The sequence below is a fragment of the Acomys minous genome (genome assembly GCF_964271855.1).
Source record: "Acomys minous genome assembly, chromosome: 20".
In the NCBI taxonomy this organism is placed as follows: domain Eukaryota; kingdom Metazoa; phylum Chordata; class Mammalia; order Rodentia; family Muridae; genus Acomys; species Acomys minous.
In genome coordinates, this window is record NC_140502.1 from 23935447 (window position 1) to 23954987 (window position 19541).

General features: G+C 46.3%; 1 long non-coding RNA gene across 2 annotated transcripts; it reads right to left on the reverse strand.

Annotated features, from left to right (window-relative positions):
• Nucleotides 1–784: 784 nt before the first annotated feature.
• LOC311590975 lies at nucleotides 785–15925 on the reverse strand. 2 transcript variants are annotated; one of them, XR_014777002.1, is made up of 3 exons: nucleotides 15819–15925; nucleotides 7626–7700; nucleotides 785–924 (listed from the first exon to the last, which is right to left on the reverse strand). It is a non-coding gene; the product is annotated as an uncharacterized lncRNA (long non-coding RNA). The 2 variants fall into 2 exon arrangements; XR_014777003.1 differs by lacking the exon at nucleotides 15819–15925 and adding an exon at nucleotides 7790–7830.
• Between the last annotated feature and the right edge of the window lie 3616 nt (nucleotides 15926–19541).

The window sequence follows — 19541 nt, forward strand, 5'->3', positions numbered from 1 at the left end:
TATAGAATTCATTCTGTAGACCAAGGCGGTCAAAGATACACTGAGAAAACCTGTCTCAAAAAAAGAAAACATAAAAAGGAACAAAAAAGACAAGAAGGAAGGAAGAAAAAAAGCCATTTAGCCCTGTGAGCTTAGAGCCAGGCCTACATTCACAATGGAGATCTTGTATTTATAACCCTCTAGGGAGCCTTAGCTTATAACAAAAAGTGAGTGGTTGTGAAAGTAACCACCCATTCCTTTGTAGAATCCATTCCTGAACAATACATCGGCCAGTAACAGGACTTGTTTAAAGAAAACACAGTGCAAGGAACAACAGCCCTCACCATTCATCCAAGCACCGAGATCCCAGAGGAAGAAGTAACACTATCAATTTGAGGCCATCCTGGTCTACAGAGTGAATCCCAGACAAGCAAGGCTACACACAGAAACTCTGTCCCAAACAAAGGAAAGAGCAGCCTTGGATATGTCAGCTGTTCTCTCATGAAAGCAAAAGGCAGTGGAACTCGAGAGATGGCTTGGTGGTTAAGCGCACTTGCTGTTCTCACAGAAAACCCGGGTTCCATTCCCAGCACCCAGCACCTGCAACTCCGCCTCCATGGGAAACGACAGCCTCCTCTAGCGTCCTCAGGCACCAGGCATGTTTGCTGCACATACAGAAAAGGAGGTGTGCACACACACACATGGATCATTTTAAAACATTAAGTGACAAGAACAAAACAAAGCCCACAGGAAACCCTGGACTAAGTGACGACCCTGAGAGACGCTCCATACACAAACCTGCACCATGGTGACTCAAGCTGGAGCCTTGATGCCAATTCCTGAATTTCCTCATTATCTGGAACCATGTTCCTGCGGAAGGCGTGTTCCAGTGCTCTGAGTTGTTCATCACTTAATATGAAAGAGAATTCCAGAGTTGGAGCTGGCCTGTGGAGGGAAGAGGCAAGAGCACTTTCATTCTTAAATTGTTTACTATGCCAAGCTAAACCGTAGCCACCACTTTACATTAAAATTTGTTAATTCTGTTGGGTTTTGTTTTGGTTTTGGTTTGTTTGGGTTGTTTGTTTGTTTGTTTGTTTGTTTTTTGGTATGACAGCGTTCTCTGTGTAGCCCTGCTTGTTCTGTGGACCAGGCTTGGGAAAGTTGTTTTTTCTCTCCTGAGCTGTGGCATGAGATGCGAGCTGTACACAAGCTTTAGGAGCACATGGCTTGGGCGGGTCCCAGAGAGTTTATATATAACTACCCCAAGCCTAGGCTGGAAGCTTCGAGCCTCCAAACAGTCTCACCTTCTGCACACCCTGACCTTGAAGGCTGCAGCTTTCATCCTCCATTTGCTAAGCTAAACCTACAATGTTTTCAGCCTCTGAGACTTATTGCTGAATAAGCTCACCCTTTCTGCTTCTCTCTGAACACTGGCTGGTTCCAGTCAGCTGTTCTGGCTCAAAAGGCCTCTGCTAGCTCAGGGCTTCAATCTGGCCTCTCTCTGCTTATCACTATATTGCTCTGCTTGGGAACCCTGCCTCTGATGGCCGCCGCACTCAGCTACACCAAACTCTACCGGACCCAGAGCTCTACTGTAATACCTTCCGGAACTCACTTGCTCTTGCCCGGGCTGCTCTGGGTTCCAGTGAAAACTGGTTATACCTTACCTCTGACTTGTAGTGAATGCAAACATGTTTTTGGTTTGATCCCAAGGTTGGGATGTGAAACAGGCTTGTGAGACTGTGTGTTGTATGTGTCCCCTGGGACCAGACTTGTCAGAGAACAGGTGTTGTTTGTCCATTACCAGAGAGGAGTGACCTCTTATGGGCCCATGTTCTTTGCCAAATGAAAAACATCCTAGTGTACACACGCATGCTTACACACACACTCAAACACACACACACACTCACATGAAAAAGAGCCTGGACTCTCTTGGATTTTGCTGGTGGCTGTTTAATGCTCCAATTAAAGATGCTCTTAGAAATACAAAAGCCACCCTAAATCCAGTTCCATTGAGTTTGGACACCCACATTGAGCTGGGTGAGGTAGTACATACCTTGAATTCCTGCACTAGGGGAGGCAGAGGCAGGTGGATATCTTTGAATTGGAGGCCAGACTGGTTGAAGAAACTGTTCCAGTATAGACAAGGCAGCACACAGAAACCCAGTTCTCAGAAAGAAAGATAGAAAGAAAGAAGGACAGAAAGAAAGAAAGAAAGAAAGAAAGAAAGAAAGAAAGAAAGAAAGAAAGAAGGAAAACCCGCCCTGGTCAGCTGGTGTAGACCACACCTTTAATCTCTTCATGCTGAAGCCAGAGGCAGACAGATGTGTTGGAATTCTGTGTGACCACTCTCTGTAGTTCCAGCTGACCTGGAACTCACACGGACCTTCCTGCCGCTGCATCCAAGCACCAGAATTAAAAATATAAACCACCACTCCCTATTAATAATCTGAAAGAAAGAACGAAAGAAAGAAGGAAGAACACAGCCTTGTGAGCACTGGAGGAAGGACCCTCATGTTTACAGTATCAAAGGAAATGTAAATTAGTGTGACCACTCAGGAAACCAGTATGGAAGTTCCTCAGGACATGAAATTTGCATTTCCGTATGATCCAGCTGTCCCATCCTTCAGCATATATCCAAAAGAACTAAATATGAATGCCAGAGGGTTCCATGAACACCCAATTGGACTGTGGCCTTAATTCACCAGTCTGGCCTCGAACTCAAAAGATTTGCCTGCTTCTGCCTCCCAAATGCTGGGATTAAAGGCTTGTGCCACCACCACCTGGCTAAATATATTTTTAAGGGTACATTGAATATCTCATGGGACTGTAGAGATGGCTCTGTGGCTAAGAGCCCTGCTGCTCTTACAGATGACCTCAGTTCTGTCCCCAGCTCCCACATGAACCTGTTCACAACATTTAGCTCCAAGGGCCCCAGTACAGATCCTATTCTGCTCTTGGAAATGAGTCCTGTGTGGTTCCCAGCACCCATGACTTCTGACTCAGGGATCCCTAACCCTCTTCTGGTCTCCAGGGACACTCAGAATACAGCCCCCCCCACACACATTAAAATGTCCAAATACAATTAATTTTGTTAAATAAAATAGAGGGAACTGGGGAGTGTCACAATGTGGGAGGGTCCTCAGAACCCATATACACACGGATACAGTGTGTGGATCCATGTGTGGCCCAAGCACTTCTAGACATGAGAGGTGGAGGCCGAAGAACTGACAACTCTCAGGCTGGCTATCCTGATGTCCACAGCAGCAAACCAGACACCGTTTCTTAAACAGGTAGAAGCCAAAGACTGACACTCACAGCTCTACACACACACACACACACACACACATACACACTCGAAGATTTTTTCACTTAAAACAGTAGTAAAGAGAAAGTATTATCACATCAAAAAAACAAGAAACATGATTTTTAAAAAATAGACCTGCAGAGATGGCCTAGCAGTTCCAAGTGCACACTGCTTTACCAGGGCACACGAGTGCACTTCCCACACTGGGGCAGTGACAGCCACCATATCCCCAGCTCCATGGAATCCGGCTCCTGTGGCCTCTTCAAATGCCTGTGCTCACATGCACATCTCCACACAGAGACAAGCCAATGAGCACGTACTTGGCAATAAAATAACCCTTTAAAGGGGCTGGAAAGATGGCCCAGCAGTGGAGAGTGTCTACTGCTCTTGCAGAGCGGACCCCATGGAGACGCTCACAACTGCTCAGAACTCCAACCTCAGAGGATCTGATGCCTCTGGCCTCCATGTGTACCTGTGTTCAGATAAACATAGACATAGACACAAACACTACAGAGAGAAAGAGAGAGAGAGAGAGAGAGAGAGAGAGAGAGAGAGAAGGAGAGAGAGAGAGAAGGAGAGAGAGAGAGACAGACTGACAGACAGACTGACAGACACAGAGAGAGACAGACACAGAGACAATAAAACATATTTAGGTCCAGGAGGTGTTGGCTCACACCTTTAATCCCAGCACGGCAGAGGCAGAGGCAGAGGCAGGCAGATCTCTGTGAGTTGGAGGCTGGCTTTTTCTTACAGAGCGATTTCCAGGTTAGCCAGGGCTACACAGAGAAATCTTGCCTTGAAAAACCAATAAATAAATAAGACTAGAACATTTTCATTCATTTTTGGTTTTGTTTTTGTGTTTTCAACTATACAAAGATTTTTTATTTATAAACAATACAGTAGGCAGCATTCTATCCTTAAATGTTATTTCCCAAAAAACATAAGTTTCTTTTTGCTTGGTTCAATTTTTTTTTTTTTTTTTGGTTTTTCGAGACAGGGTTTCTCTGTGTAGCCCTGGCTGTCCTGGACTCGCTTTGTAGACCAGGCTGGCCTTGAACTCACAGCAATCTGCCTGCCTCTGCCTCCCGAGTGCCGGGATTAAAAGCGTGCGCCACCAGGCCCGGCTGTTTGGTTCAATTTTAAAGAAAAAAAAATTTAAATGCTGAGTTTAGGGCTGAAAAAGATGGCTCAGGGGTTAAGAGTACTGTCTGCTCTTCCAGAGGTCCTGAGTTCAATTCCCTGCAACCACAGGGTGACTCACAACCATCAATAAAGTGACCTGGTGCCCTCTTCTGGCTTGCAGGTGGACATGCAGGCAGAGCACTGTAGACAGAAGAAATTAAGAAATCCTTTTTAAAAGTCGTGAACATTTTTAAAAATTAAAAACAATTTAAAAAGTAAAAAACAGTGAGTTTTACAATACCACACTCCTTTAATCTCAGCAAGCAAGAGGCAGGGGCAAGTGTTACCATAGTTAAGAATAATACAATTTGGTGCTGGAGAGAAGCAAACACCCCACCAACTGAGCCACTTGCTGCTCTTGCAGAGGAGCCCAGTTTGCTTCCCAGCACCTGCAAGTGCCTCAGAACCATGCATGACTCTGTGTGCACAGGACCTGACGCCCTCTCTCACCTCCTTGGACAAATCACAGACGTGGTACACAGACAGAGACACAGGCAAACACTCCTATGTAGAAAAGTACTGATAATGTTATTTGTTGACTTGATTACATCTAGAATTAACCAAAACCCAAGCAACTGGGCACACCCTGAGGGTTAGATTTCTTGGGGCTGGGCGTGGGAGTGGGGGGGTGTTTGTTTGTTTGCTAGATTACAAGAGCTGTGGCACCTGCCCCACCTCGATGTCCATCAAGGGCAAGGGACTGCGGATTTAACACACAATAAAACAGCGGGTCCTTTATGCCCAGAGCAGCAGCAGCAGCTTTCTTTTTTTTTTTTTTTAAAGATTTATTTATCACATATACAGTGCTCTGCCTGCATGTACACCTGCAGGCCAGAAGAGGGCACCAGATCTCACAATAGATGGTTGAGAGCCACCATGTGGTTGCTGGGAATTGAACTCAGGACCTCTGGAAGAGCAGAGGGTACTCTTAACCGCTGAGCCATCTCTCCAGCCTCAACAGCAGCAGCTTTTATTCAGTGTCCAAAGAGCCTTTTTATAGGCAGGAAAACAGGAATGCCTCTCGCAGGTGAAATCCCTCAAGTCGTGATGGCCCACAGGAGGAGAGGGGTGCGTTCTCAGAGCAGTAAACATGACTAGCTAACCAACATAACCACAGACATGGAAGCTGCTAGAAACAGGACATGAAACAGCAAGACAGGCAGGCAGCCCAGTCGGGCCTGGTTCCCACAAAGAGCTAGAAGTCTCACCCTAATTCCAAACCCTTAGAAACCCCAGCTTGCCCAGCCTGTGATGGGAGGAGACACCTTTAAGGCCCTTGCTTTGGAGCCAGAGGAGGACAGACCACTGTGAGTCATGTGTCTACTCACTGTAGTTCTGGGTGACCTGGAACTCATACAAATCCTCCTGCCTCTGCCTCCCAAGCACTAGAATTAAATATATGTGCCACCACACCCGGCCAATAATCTAAAAGAAGGAAGGAAAGAAAGAAGGGAGGATTTAGAAAGGAAAATTCAGGTGAGGATCAGCGGGAAATTTATTCCTACTTACACTACCAGTGAACATAGAAAAGAATGTGACCACTACAGACACTACTGTAGATTTACTCAGAAAGAAAAATTAGAATTATCATCTGAGCCATGGGTACCACCCCTCAGCATGTATCTGGAAACACTGAAATCAGAAGGCCAGAGGGTACCTGAGCACACATGTTGACTGTGGCACTGAAATCAGAAGGCCAGACAGTTACCTGAGCACACATGTTGACTGTGGCCTTACTCACAGCAGCCAAGAGGCGGAATCGGCCTAGATGTCCATCAGTGAGTCAGGGGATGAACAAACTGAGGTCTAACGCACTGGGAAGCTGTATTCAGTGACAAGGCAGAGCAAACTGTGGTGTGTGCAGGCAACAGGGTGGACCTGGAGACCATTCTGTTCAGCTAATTAAGCCAGACTCACAAAGCCCACATTCCTCTCCACTGAGGCAGGTAAACTAACAATAATAATATTAGCAAGGCATTGTGGTAACTTAAAGGTTAACCTCAGCACTCAGGAAGCAGAGACAGGTGAATCTATGCAAGTTTGAAGAGCCAGGTGTGGTGTTGCACGCCTTTAATCCCAGCACTCAGGAGGCAGAGGAAGGCGGATCGCTGTGTGTTTGAGGCCAGCCTGGCATACAAAGTGAGTCCAGGACAGCCAAGGCTACACAGAGAAAACCCTGTCGAAAGAAAGAAAGAAAGAAAGAAAGAAAGAAAGAAGGAAAGAAAGAAAGAAGGAAAGAAAGAAAGGGCTAGTGTGGTCTACAAAAAAGTACCAGGACACTCAGGGCTACACAGAAACTGTCTCCCCCACATCAATACAGGGAAAGAAAAAGAAAGACAAAGAAAGATGGGAGAACAATTAGAGAGGTGGACAGTGTCTTGAATACTTTAATTAAGGAGAAAATAGGATCCAATGTGTATAAAAACATCAAACTCATTATTTTCTACAATTAATAGATGCCAACAGCTATTACAACTGTTCTTAAAATTGCAATGCAGGTGATGGAAAAGTGTGTGTGTGTGTGTGTGTGTGTGTGTGTGTGTGTGTGTGTGTGTGTGTCCCTGGCTGCCCTGGAACCAGCTCTGTAGACCAGCCTGGCCTCAACCACAGAGATTTGCATCCGTCGCCTTGGGAGTGCTGGGGTTAGAGGCATGTGCTACCACCTGGACAAATGTGCTTTTTTATGATTTTATGGGACTGTAGAGATGACACTGCTCTTACAGAGGACCCCAGTTCTTCTCCCAGCACCCACATGAGCCAGTCCACAACCTTAGCTCTGAGAGCACCAGTATAGATCTCACCTTGTTCTTGCAAAGAAGTTCAGTTGGGTCCCAGCACCCAAGATTCTGACGCAGGGATCCCTCGCCCTCATCTGGTCTCCAGGAACACGCGAGATCCCCCACCCACACACACATACTGGTGGTTAGTTCAAATAATGAAAAGCGGCCTGCAGCGTGGCTCAGCGGTGCAATCCTTACACAGGAAACCAAAGAAACAGAAAGTGACAACACAGTACCACAAGATTGGAAAGATGGGGAGAAAGCAATCTGTGGCCCCGTGGGATCTCGCTGTGGAACCCCGAGAGAATCTGGACACTTCCGGTGCTGGACCAGCCGCAGCCTTCTGCACCCAAGCCTGGCCCCTGCCCTTGACTCACCTGACATCGCGTCTCTCTGACTGGGTCAGTCCTTTGCTTCGGAACCCCAAGACTGTGCCGTCAGCGACGCAGGACCTGTAATTTAAAAAAAATGATATCTCAGTCATCAGGCCCCAACCCCAACCCTCCCTAATGCAGGAGCGATAATCCTTTTCAGTACTCACCGTACAAAATACCTGTTTCTATACCTAGGACCCTGAGGTGGGAAGAAAAATCCTAACCAGCGAGCGGGAGGCGTGGTGGCACATGCTTTTAAGCCCGGCACTCAAGGAGGCAGAGGCACCTGGGTCATTGTGAGGTGGATGCCACCTGGTCTACAAATTGAGTTCCAGGACAGCCAAGGCTACAAACGGAGTCCATGCCTCATGGGGGGAAAAGTAAGGGGGAAAAATGAAAAAAAAGAAAAAATGGATGTAGGCGGCTCATGACATGGTCAACTAAAAACAAAAACAACAACAACAACAACAAAAACCTCTTAGCCAAAAAGTTCTGTTTTTCAACGTGAAAACAATACCTAGGACTCCAGGTGTCACTTCATACAGCGAAATCGGGAGCCACTAAAATACAGCTCACCTGAGCCCCAACAAGTGTTAAAACAAAGTTACAAACGAGGCACAGTGGTGTCGGCCTGGAATCCCAATATCGAGCAGGTGGAGGTAGAAGAACCAGTTTGAGGCCAGCGTCACCAGCACTGAATGGTTGAAGCCAGCCTGCTGCGTGCTCCCCTGTTTCTAAAGTAACCCTGACAGCCAGGCCCTGCAGGGCTCACTTCCTGTTTTGTTTGTTTGTTTGGTTTAGGTTTTTTTTTTTTTGAGACAGAGTCTCTCTCTGTGTAGTGCTGGCTGTCCTGGACTCACTTTGTAGACCAGGCTGGCCTTGAACTCACTTCTAACGCCAGCACTTGAGAGGCAGATGCAGAGGAATCTCTGTGTATTCCAAGCAGAATTGTTCCACATACAGAGTTCCAGGACAGACAGCCACACATGAGACTCTATTTTAAAAACAACCACAAGCATACATACCTAAGTACATAAAACATACATACATATGTACACACACAGAGATACATACAAATTTATCCACATATCAAGTAGATGGACAGGTGCCCAGATAATATATGTTTCAAGAATCTGAAATCTGGTTTCCCACAGTCCTGCCCCCAAGGAACTCAGCCACAGGCACAGGAAGATGCAGGGACTGCCTCTGCAGCCTTGAACACAGCCATGGGAGGACCCGTTGGTACAGATTCTGGCAATGGCAACTAATATCCCAAACCAGAAATGATGGTGGAATTCAGAACGCTTCCCCCACAGCCTGTGGACACAGGGCAGCGGTTGCTGAGGTGGGGAGGCAATCTAGTAGGCACAGCCACAGGGGCCCAAGAGAACTTTTTACCTGGGAAAACTGAAGCCCGTGATGATTCACCTCAGTCTCTGGCAGCTCCACCAGCTGCTACTTTCTATGTGTGTCTGAGTCTCTGTGTGTTTCCTGTGTTCTGGTGCCCACAGAGGGCACGGGATCCCCTGGGATTGAAATTACAAGCAATCGTGAGCCACCATGTGGATGCTGGGATCCAAATCAGGGTCTTCTTACAGAGCGGCAGGCTCTACACACATGTCACCAAAAACGACAGGTTTTGTTTGTTTGTTTGGGCTTTTTTATTTTTAAAGCAGACGGTCTCTCTGTGTACTTCTGGATGTCCTAGAATTGGCTTGTAGACCAGGCTGGCCTCAGCCTCACAGAGGTCCCCCTGACTCTTCCTCCTGAGTGCTGGCATTAAAGGCTTCCACCACCATCACCTGACAAGTGTTAGGCTTCCTGAAACAGGGTCTCACTACACAGCCCTCCAAATGGGACCTGCAAATCGCCATTCATTGTCCTGAGCCTGAAGTCACTGTGACTTTGAGGAACAGCAGAGCCTTGAAAGTAGATCCCAAACAAGCCCAGAACTAAAGAAAGAAAAGCCATCTCCTGAGAAACTGCTTTTCTCCTGAGGCAATTACACCTTGCTAAACTGATGAATCATATAAACACTTAAGTGCACACACACACACACACACACACACACACACACACACACACACATACACACACTGAAAACTTTAAAACTAGTATGTTGATACCCGGAGTGTGGGTTTCCACCTTTGAGCTCAGGCTGCCCAATGTGTCTGTGTTAAATCCCAGCCTCACCTCTATTTGGTGTTTAGAGACAGTGGCAGAGCCTAGTGTGTTGTGCTGGGACTCTTAACAAAAGAATGTTTATATATTTATTTTGTGTTTATGAATGCTGTAATTGCATGGATATCTGCATCCCAGAAGAGGTCCTAAGACCCTATTATAGATGTTTGTGTGTGTGTGTGTGTGTGTGTGTGTGTGTGTGTGTGTGTGTGTGTACACAAGTGCATATATAAGCCATCTATGTAACAAGGTGTATTTCCTTGAGGGGAAAGGCCGTTTCTCAGGACATGGCCTTTCTTGCTTTAGTGCTGCACTAGTTCAGGATCTGCCTTCAAGGCTCTGCTCAGGGGCAGAGGATTTTCCTAGATCCCACACTGACAGCCTGGGGGCGTGGCTCAGTGGGAAAGCACCTCCCTAGACTCCCCCAGTGAGGGGGAAGGGACATGGCTCAGTGGGGAGCCCCTTCCTAGACTCCCTGGTGAGGAGTTGGGGTTGTGGCTCAGTGATAGGGACCTGTGAGGGGCTGGGGTTATATCTCCACAATAGCAAACCCAGCCTAGTATGCTGGAGACTCTCCACTTTAGCCTCAGCAGAGGAGAAGTTAATAGAAGACTGGGATTAAAGGCTGTGCCATCATGTCCTGCAAACCCATGGATTTTAGAATACATCATTGATAAACTCTGCATCTGAGGGTAATACATGTTCCAGAGTTTCAGCTTTCCACGTGTGCTAATGACGGTGTTGCTGAGGCCCATTACCTGCCACAGGTGGTTGGCAGACTTGGATTCTATGTGGAGGATAAAGTTTTGTTTAGGGAAACCTTGTTAACCTATTAACATGTCTGTGCCAAGTCCACTTTCTTTTTTCTTTCCCTAAATCACACTACAGCAAATGAGTATCTGTGATTCAGTTAAGAGAGCTTGAAAAAATGTGCAGTGGTGGCGCACACCTGTAATCCGAGCACTCAGGAGGCAGAGGCAGGCGGATCGCTGTGAGTTCGAGGCCAGCCTGGTCTACAAAGTGAGTCTAGGACAGCCAAGGCTACACAGAGAAACCCTGTCTCAAAAAACCAAAAAAAAAAAAAAAAAAAGAAAGAAAGAAATTAAGTCTTTGGAAACATGTCACCAGGATGTTAGCATTGCTTGCAAATGCTTTATTTACGGTTACTATATACATGTACACATCTAAATATAAGCATGTAGATTTGCATTTTTCTTGTAAATTTTTATTTCAATCAATTCTTCCCATAGTAATAGGAAACAAAAGAAAAGTCTAAGTTTGGGGCCTGTTGTCCCCTCTCACACTGTGACATAGCAGCCCTGTGCATACTTTTAATTTAGTGGTTGTTACAGCATATAGCTGGGCCCTTTCCAGAAATAGCTGACAGGCATCTTGTATCCAGAGAGCCCTGAGCTGCAGCTGCTGTCAAGTTTCCATTCTCTATCAGGAAGAGTTTTGTTCCCTCCTCCATTTAGCCTGCCTGTACCTTAGTGCTCCAACCCTTGGCTTTCTCCCCGTCTCTCCCTGATCTTCTGTAGAGAAAGCATGGAAAACCATGATCACCATTACCCACACTGCAACCTGGTCCATGACAGCAACCAAAACAAAGTCAGAGAAAGTCCAAGTGTCCTGTGCCATGGCACCTTGGAGAGAGACCATAGCAGCCTCTATTTTTTAATTTAGATGGCAATTTTCATTCCCCATCTCTACTTGTAAGTTTTCTGGCCTCTTGGTTCCAGTTTCTAACCACGCGGCCTCCGGAGCCACCATTGCTCTGTGAGAGTCAAGCCAGAAGCAGCAGCCAACCTGGGTGTGTTAAGTCCTTTCCCTTTATCTCCCATGTGCCCACAGGAAGCTGCCTTTCTCTGTGGGTGAGAAGAAGATTCTCTCTTTTGTTTGTTTGTTTGGTTTTTCAAGACAGGGTTTCTCTGTGGTGCCTTGACTGTCGTGGACTCACTTTGTAGACCAGGCTGGCCTCGAACTCACAGCGATCCGCCTGCCTCTGCCTCCTGAGTGCTGGGATTAAAGGCGTGCGCCACCACACCCGGCGAAGAAGAGTCTCTCTTAAAGAGACGTGTGGGAGACAGTTTTTCATTCAGACGTATTTCGGCTTTCAGCTTCGGTTCTTTGGATAAGAGACTGCCTTTCACTCAAGTCTTCTCAAATCAAGCCCCGTGTTTAACCACTTTTTTATTACTATTAATAATGAATATTCAGTCATATGTTTAATAAAACCTCCTTTATTGTTAACCAATAATATCCTCCAGATAATTATACATTGAGGCAATGAGTCATCAAAAGTTAAGCACAAAGCTGAACATGATAATTAACCTATTATCCCACTATCAGTGACTCTCCCTCCCATCCAAGGTCCCAGGCACTTGCTTTCTTCTCTTCTGTGGATTCTGTCCATCCTCTTCCTCTCCTGCACCTTCTCCCAAAGGTGCTGGGATCTCACGCTTTTCCCCTAGCTTGTGTAGGTCTCCTCTCCCTGTCTTAGTCTGCTTGGATGAGGCTCTTCTCTGTGGTTTGGCCCGGAACAATGTTCCTCTCCCTGGCTTAGGCTGGCTGGCTGATGCTACTGTCTCTGCTGCAGCCCGGCTGGATGAAGCATCCATAACTTGCATGGCCTGGTTGGATGGTGCTCTTCTCTGTGGTCTGGCTTCTTTGAATAATGTTCCTCTCTGTGTCTTAGGCAGGGTGGACAATGCTGTTCTCTCTGGTGCAGCCAAGCTGGATGATGCATCCATAACTGGCATAGTCTGGTTGGATGATGTTCCTCTCATTAGCTTGGTCTGTTTGGATGATGTCTCCATCACTGACATGGACTGTTTGGATGTAGACTCCATCAGTGGCATGGTCTGGTTGGATGATGCATCCATCACTGGCATGGCCTGGTTGGATGATGCATCCATCACTGGCATGGCCTGGTTGGGTGATGCATCCATCACTGGCATGGCCTGGTTGGGTGATGCATCCATCACTGGCATGGCCTGGTTGGATGATGCAGGCATCGGTGTCATGGCCTGGTTGGATGACGCACCCATCATTGGCATGGTCTGGGAGGAGGGTGCTCCTCTCATTTGCGTGGCCTCCTTGAATATTCTCAGAAATGAACTTCTCTGATTTTCTGTCATATTTGTCATCACTAGGTCTCGATAACACTTAAACCATTCCTGAGAGAAAGGATAGTTTTCATCTTTTTAAGAAATGATTCATCAAGCTAGGCGGTGGTGGCAGATGCCTTTAATCCTAGCACTTGGGAGGCAGAGGCAGGTGGATTGTTGTGAGTTTGAGGCCAGACTGGTCTACAAAGCGAGTCCAGGACAGTCAAGGCTACACAGAGAAACCCTGTCGTGAGAACCACCACCCCCCAAAAAAAGGAAAGAAAAAGAAATGATTCATCATTTTTAAGGAGCTTTAATTTATATACTTAATATATATAATAAATTTTTATATGGTTTTGTTTTTGCTTTTGTTTTGTTTTGTGTTTCTTTCTTATTTTTGGTTTTTCTAGACAGAGTCTCTCTGTGTGGCCTTGGCTGTCCTGGACTCACTTTGTAGACCAGGCTGGCCCCGAACTCACAGCGATCTGCCTGCCTCTGCCTCCCTGTTTTTGATTTTTGAGACAGGGTTTCTCTGTGTAAACCTGTCTGTTCTGGAATTCACTATGTAGAAGAAGCTGGCCTCTAACACAAAGTTGTGTCTGCCTCTGCCTACCAAGGGCTAATGTATAACACGGATGCTGTCACACAGATATTTTTTCATTGTTATTTTTAGTTGCGCTTCGGTGCACCTGGTTGCAGTGCCTATAGAGAGGAGAAGGGGACATTAGGGCACCTCTGGCTGGATATACAGGTGGCTCTGAGCCACCAGGCCAGTGCCGTCACAGGAACAGTCATTGCCCTTAAACACTGAACCACCTCCCCAGCCCCAGACATTTATCTTTCACTCAGTTTTTGAGACAGGGCCAGTATAGTCTGTGCCAGGGATAGAACCCAGGACTTTTTGAAAGTCAAGGCCATCAACTAACACCATCACCTTTAGCCAGAGAGCTGGATAATAAAGTGATGAGTCCAGAGGAGAAATGTCCCATCCTCAGGTGAGAAAGCAGGTTACTAATCTCTCACAGATATTTAATATGCTCTCTCAGCCTCCCTGTCCTTGGTCCCTGAGGTAGATGATTTGAGACTCTGTCAGTGGCTGGAGCAGACAGGGTGCTCCCACCCTAGATCACAAGACAGTAAGAAAAGATGGCTCTGGACTGTCAAGGACAATATTCTGAGCCCTGTGTGGTGGCCTACTCCAGTAGCCCAGTTCATGGGAAATAGAGGCAGAAGAGACAGGAGTTCAGGGCCATCCTCAGCTATGCAAGTGTGAGGCTAGCCCAGGCTAAATATGACTCTGTCCCAAATAAAAGGAAGCAATAGAAAATAAATAAATAAATAAATAGTAAAAATAAAAAAGCAACCTACTCCCACATGCTTTGTTTTATCAATACAACACAGGAGAAGACAGGAACCAGCTCCTCTAAGAAAGGGCCCTAGCCAGTCCATAGTGGGGCATGCCTTTAAATCCTGGATTCAGGAGGCAGAGGCAGGTAGATCCCTGAGTTCAAGGCCAGACTGGTCTACAGAGTAAGTTCCAAGGCCGTCAGGGATAGAAAAACACAGTGTGCAGGGAACAGAACAAGAAAGAATAAAAAGAAGGGAAGGAAAGAAGGAGAGAGGAAGGGAGAGAGAGGGAAACAAAGATTCCCACTGAGCCCTGTTGGCCTCAAGTCAGGCTTGCCTTCACACTGCACAGCTGGTATGTGTAACCCTCTAGGGAGCCTCCGTGTATCTGAATAAAGTTGGTGGGTAAGCAAATAAACAACTCAGGAGCTAGAGAAATGGGTCAGAGGTTGGGAGCACTGTGTGCTCCTCCAGAGGTCCTGAGTTCGATTCCCAGCAACCACATGGTGGCTCACAGCCATCTACAATGAGATCTGGCGCCCTCTTCTGGCCTGCAGGTGTACATGCAGGCAGAGCACTGTATACATAATAAATAACCACATCTTTAAAAAAAGAAAAGAAAAGACAAAGCTCATTCCTCTCTAGCATCCATTCCTGGACAACGCCACGGTCAACAAACAGGAATTATTTGATTTTAAAAAGTGCAGCCACTTGTGCTACCATCACTCAGGAGGCAAAGGCACGAGCCAGCCTGACCTACATAGCAAGTTCCAGGCCATCCAAGGCTGCACAGTGATACCCTACATCCGTAATACAGTCATATCAATGCATTATTGACAGTGAAACATGGGCATATGCCTGTAACGCAGCACTTTGGGAGGTGACAGCAGGAAGACCCTGAGATCAAGACAGGCCTTAGAGCCGGGCGACATTGGCACATGCTTTGAATCCCAGCCCTCGGGAGGCAGAGGCAGGCACATTTCTGTGGGTTCCAGGCCAGCCTAGCCTACAGAGTGAGTTCTAGGACAGCCAGGCTGCACAGAGAATCCCTACCTCAAAAAACAAATAAATAAAAGGCTAGCCTTAGATCTGTGAGATACTCTCCCATGAAATAAAAAGGGGATGGAACTGGAGAGATGGCTTAGTGGTTAAGAGCGCTTGCTGATCTTGCAGAGGATCCAGGTTCCATTCCCAGCATCCACCACCTGTACCTCGGCCTCCATGGGATAGGACAGCCCCTTCTAGCCTCACTGGGCACCAGGCATGCACATGGTGCACAGATAGAGAAAGCATGCACACATACATATGAAAAATGTACATTTTTTTTTTTTAGTTTTTTGAGACAGGGTCTCTCTGTGTAGCCTTGGCTGTCGTGGAGCCTGTACATCTGACTGGCCTCGAACTCACAGCGATCCACCTGCCTCTGCCTTCCAAATGCTGGGATTAAAGGCATGTGCCACCACGCCCGGCTAAATTTACAACTTTACATGACTAGAAGAAAGCAAAGCCCACAGGAGGCCCTGGGCTAGCTGACTACCCTGAGACACACCCAGGCACCAACCTCCACTACCATGTCCTTTAGCTGGAGTCTTGAGGCCAGTTGCTGGATTTCCTGTAGGTCTGGGAACATGGTCCTGTAGAAGGCATCTTGCAGTGCCAAGTGTTGCTCAAGACTGATTATAGTCCAGAATCCTTCATCGCGCACTGGCTTTCCTGTTCACGGAGGAGACAAGAACATTTTCATTCGTTTTTGTTTTTGTTTTTGATCTGTACAAAGGGTGTTTATTTATAAATAATACAGTAGGCAGCATTCTATCCTTAAATGCTATTTCCTCAAAACATGAGTTTCTTTTTGTTGGGTTGGATTATTAAAGAAAATTTTGAAATGCTGAGTTTAGGTCTGGAGAGATGGCTCAGAGGTTAAGATCACTGGCTGCCCTTCCAGAGGTCCTGAGTTCAGTTCCCAGCAACTACAAGGTGGCTCACAACCATCAATAAAGTGATCTGGTGCCCTCTTCTGGCCGGCATGTGTACATGCAGGCAGAGCACTGTATACTTAATAAAGGAATTCTTTTTTTTTTTTTAAGTTGTGAACATTTAAAAATTTTTAAATAAATTTAAAAAATAAAAAATGCTGGCTGTTATGATAGCACACTACTTTAATCTCAGGAAATTGAGTTCCAGGACAGCCAAGGCTACAAACAGAGACCATGCCTCAGGGGGAAAAAGAGAGAGAAAAAAGGAAAGAAAGTAAAAAAATGAATTTAAGAGGTTCATAACACAGTGAACCCAGAAAAACCACTCTTAAGCCAAAAAAAAATCTGTTTTTCAAGGTGAAGTCAATACCTAGGACTCCAGGTGTTACTTCATACAGCGAAATCAGGAGCCTCTAAACTACAACTCACCTGAGTCCCAAGAAGAGTTAAAACAAAATTACAAAAAAAAAAAAAAAAGGCATGGTGGTGTGGGCCTGTAATCCCAATATTGTCCAGGTGGAGGTAGCAGAACCAGTTTGAGGCCAGCTTCACCAACACTGAATGTTTGAAGCCAGGCTGCTACATGCTCCCCTGTTTCTAAAGTAACCCTGACAGCCAGGCCCTGCAGGGCTCACTTCTAACGCCAGCACTTGAGAGACAGATGCAGAGGAATCTCTGTGTATTCCAAGCAGGATTGGTCTACATACAGAGTTCCAGGACAGACAGCCACACATGAGACTCTATTTTATTTATTTTATTTTATTTTTATTTTTTGGTTTTTTGAGACAGAGTTTCTCTGTGTAGCCCTGGCTGTCCTGGACTCACTTTGTAGACCAGGCTGGCCTTGAATTCACAGTGATCCACCTGCCTCTGCCTCCCGAGTGCTGGGATTAAAGGCGTGCGCCACCACGCCCAACTGAGACTCTATTTTAAAAAAAAACACACACAAATATACATACGTACGTACATATGTACACACAAGCAGGCACATATGTATTTATCCACATATCCATGTATCCTGACAGGTGCCCAGATAATATATATTTCCAGAATCTGAAATCTGGTTTCACACAGTCCTCTAGTCAGTTGGCAGGGCGGTGTGACACGCATGGTTAATGCCAGCACTCAGGAAGCAGAAGCAGGCTTCTGTGTACATATGTATGTACATATGTATATTTGTGTGTGTAGGCCAGACTGGTCTACAGAGGATGTTCCAGGACACTCAGGGCTACATAGAGACTCTGTCCCGAGCCGGGCGTGGCGGGGCACACCTTTAATCCCAGCACTTGGAGGCAGAGGCAGGCGGATTTATGTCACTTCAAACTCAGCCTGGTCTACAAAGTGAGGCCAGGATAGATTACAAAGAGAAACGCTGTCTCAAAAAACACAGAGGAGGGAGAGAGAGAGAAACAGAGACAGAGACAGAGACAAAGACAGAAAGACAGAGACAGAGACAGAGACAGAGACAGAGAGATTCTGTCTCACCCACATCGAAAAAGAGAAAGAGAACAAAAGAGGGGGGAGGATGAGGGAGAGAGAGACTGAAAGAGGAGACAAGTGATGGTGACACATGGGTTTTTGTTGTTGTCGTTTTGGTTTGGTTTTGTTTTTTCCTCTTTTGGTTGTTCAGAGACAGGGTTTCTCTGTAGACCAATCTGGCCTCAAACTCAAGAGATTTGCCTGCTTCTGTCTCCCAAATGCTGGGATTAAAGGCGTGTGTCACTACCACCTGGCTAAATATATTTTTAAGGGTACATTGAATATCTCATGGGACTGTAGAGATGACTCTGTGGCTAAGAGCCCTGGCTGCTCTTACAGATGACCTCAGTTCTGTCCCCAGCTCCCACAGGAACCTGTTCACAACATTTAGCTCCAAGGGCCCCAGTATAGATCGTGTTCTGCTCTTGGAAACGAGTCCTGTGTGGTTCCCAGCACCGAAGACTTCTGACTCAGAGACCCCTTACACCCTTCTGGTCTCCAGGAACACTTGAAATCCAACCCCCTGCCCCCCCCACACACATTAAAATGTCCAAATACAATTAATTTTGTTAAATAAAATAGAGGGAACTGGGGAGTGTCCCAATGTGGGAGGGTCCTCAGAACCTATATACACAAGGATACAGTGTGTGGATCCATGTGTGGCCCAAGCACTTCTAGACATGAGAGGTGGAGGCCGAAGAACTGACAACTCTCAGGCTGGCTATCCTGATGGACACAGCAGCAAACCAGACACCGTTTCTCAAACAGGTAGAAGCCAAAGACTGACACTCACAGCTCTACACACACATAAAACACACACACACACACACACACACACACACACACACACATACACACATTCTGTCGAAGATTTTTTTTTTTCAGTTAAAACATAATAAAGAGAAGGTATCTACAAAGTGAGTTCCAGGATAGCCACGGCTACATACAGAGACCATGCCTCATGGGGGGAAAGTAAGAAAAAAAGAAAAGGAAAGAAAAAAAAATGAATTTAGGCAGCTCATGACATGGTGAACCCCCTCCCCCCAAAAAAAACCTCTTAGCCAAAAAATTCTGTTTTTCCACGAGAAATCAATACCTAGGACTCCAGGTGTTACTTCATACAGTGGAAGTGGGAGCCACTAAAATACAGCTCACCTGAGCCCCAACAAGAGTTAAAACAAAGTTACAAACGAGGCACAGTGGTGTCAGCCTGGAATCCCAACATCTTGCATGTGGAGGTAGCAGGACAGGTTTGAGGCCAGCGTCACCAACACTGAATGTTTGAAGCCAGCCTGCTGCGTGCTCCCCTGTTTCTAAGTAACCCTGACAGCCAGGCCCTGCAGGGCTCACTTCCTGTTTTGTTTGTTTGTTTTGGTTTGGTTTTTTTGAGATAGGGTCTCTCTGTGTAGTGCTGGCTGTCGTGGACTCACTTTGTAGACCAGGCTGGCCTCGAACTCACTTCTAATGCCAGCACTTGAGAGGCAGATGCAGAGAAACGTCCGTATATTCCAAGCAGAATTGGTCCACATACAGAGTTCCAGGACAGACAGCCGTACATGAGACTCTATTTTAAAAAAAAATCATAAGCATACATACATACATACACACACACACACACAGTGAGAGAGAGAGAGAGACAGAGACAGAGACAGAGACAGAGACAGAGACATAGACAGAGACACAGAGACACAGAGAGAGACAGAGAGAGAGAGAAATTTATCCACATATCAAGTAGATGGACAGGTGCCCAGATAATATATATTTCCTGAATCTGAAATCTGGTTTCCCACAGTCCTGTCTCCCAGGAACTCAGCCACAGGCACAGGAAG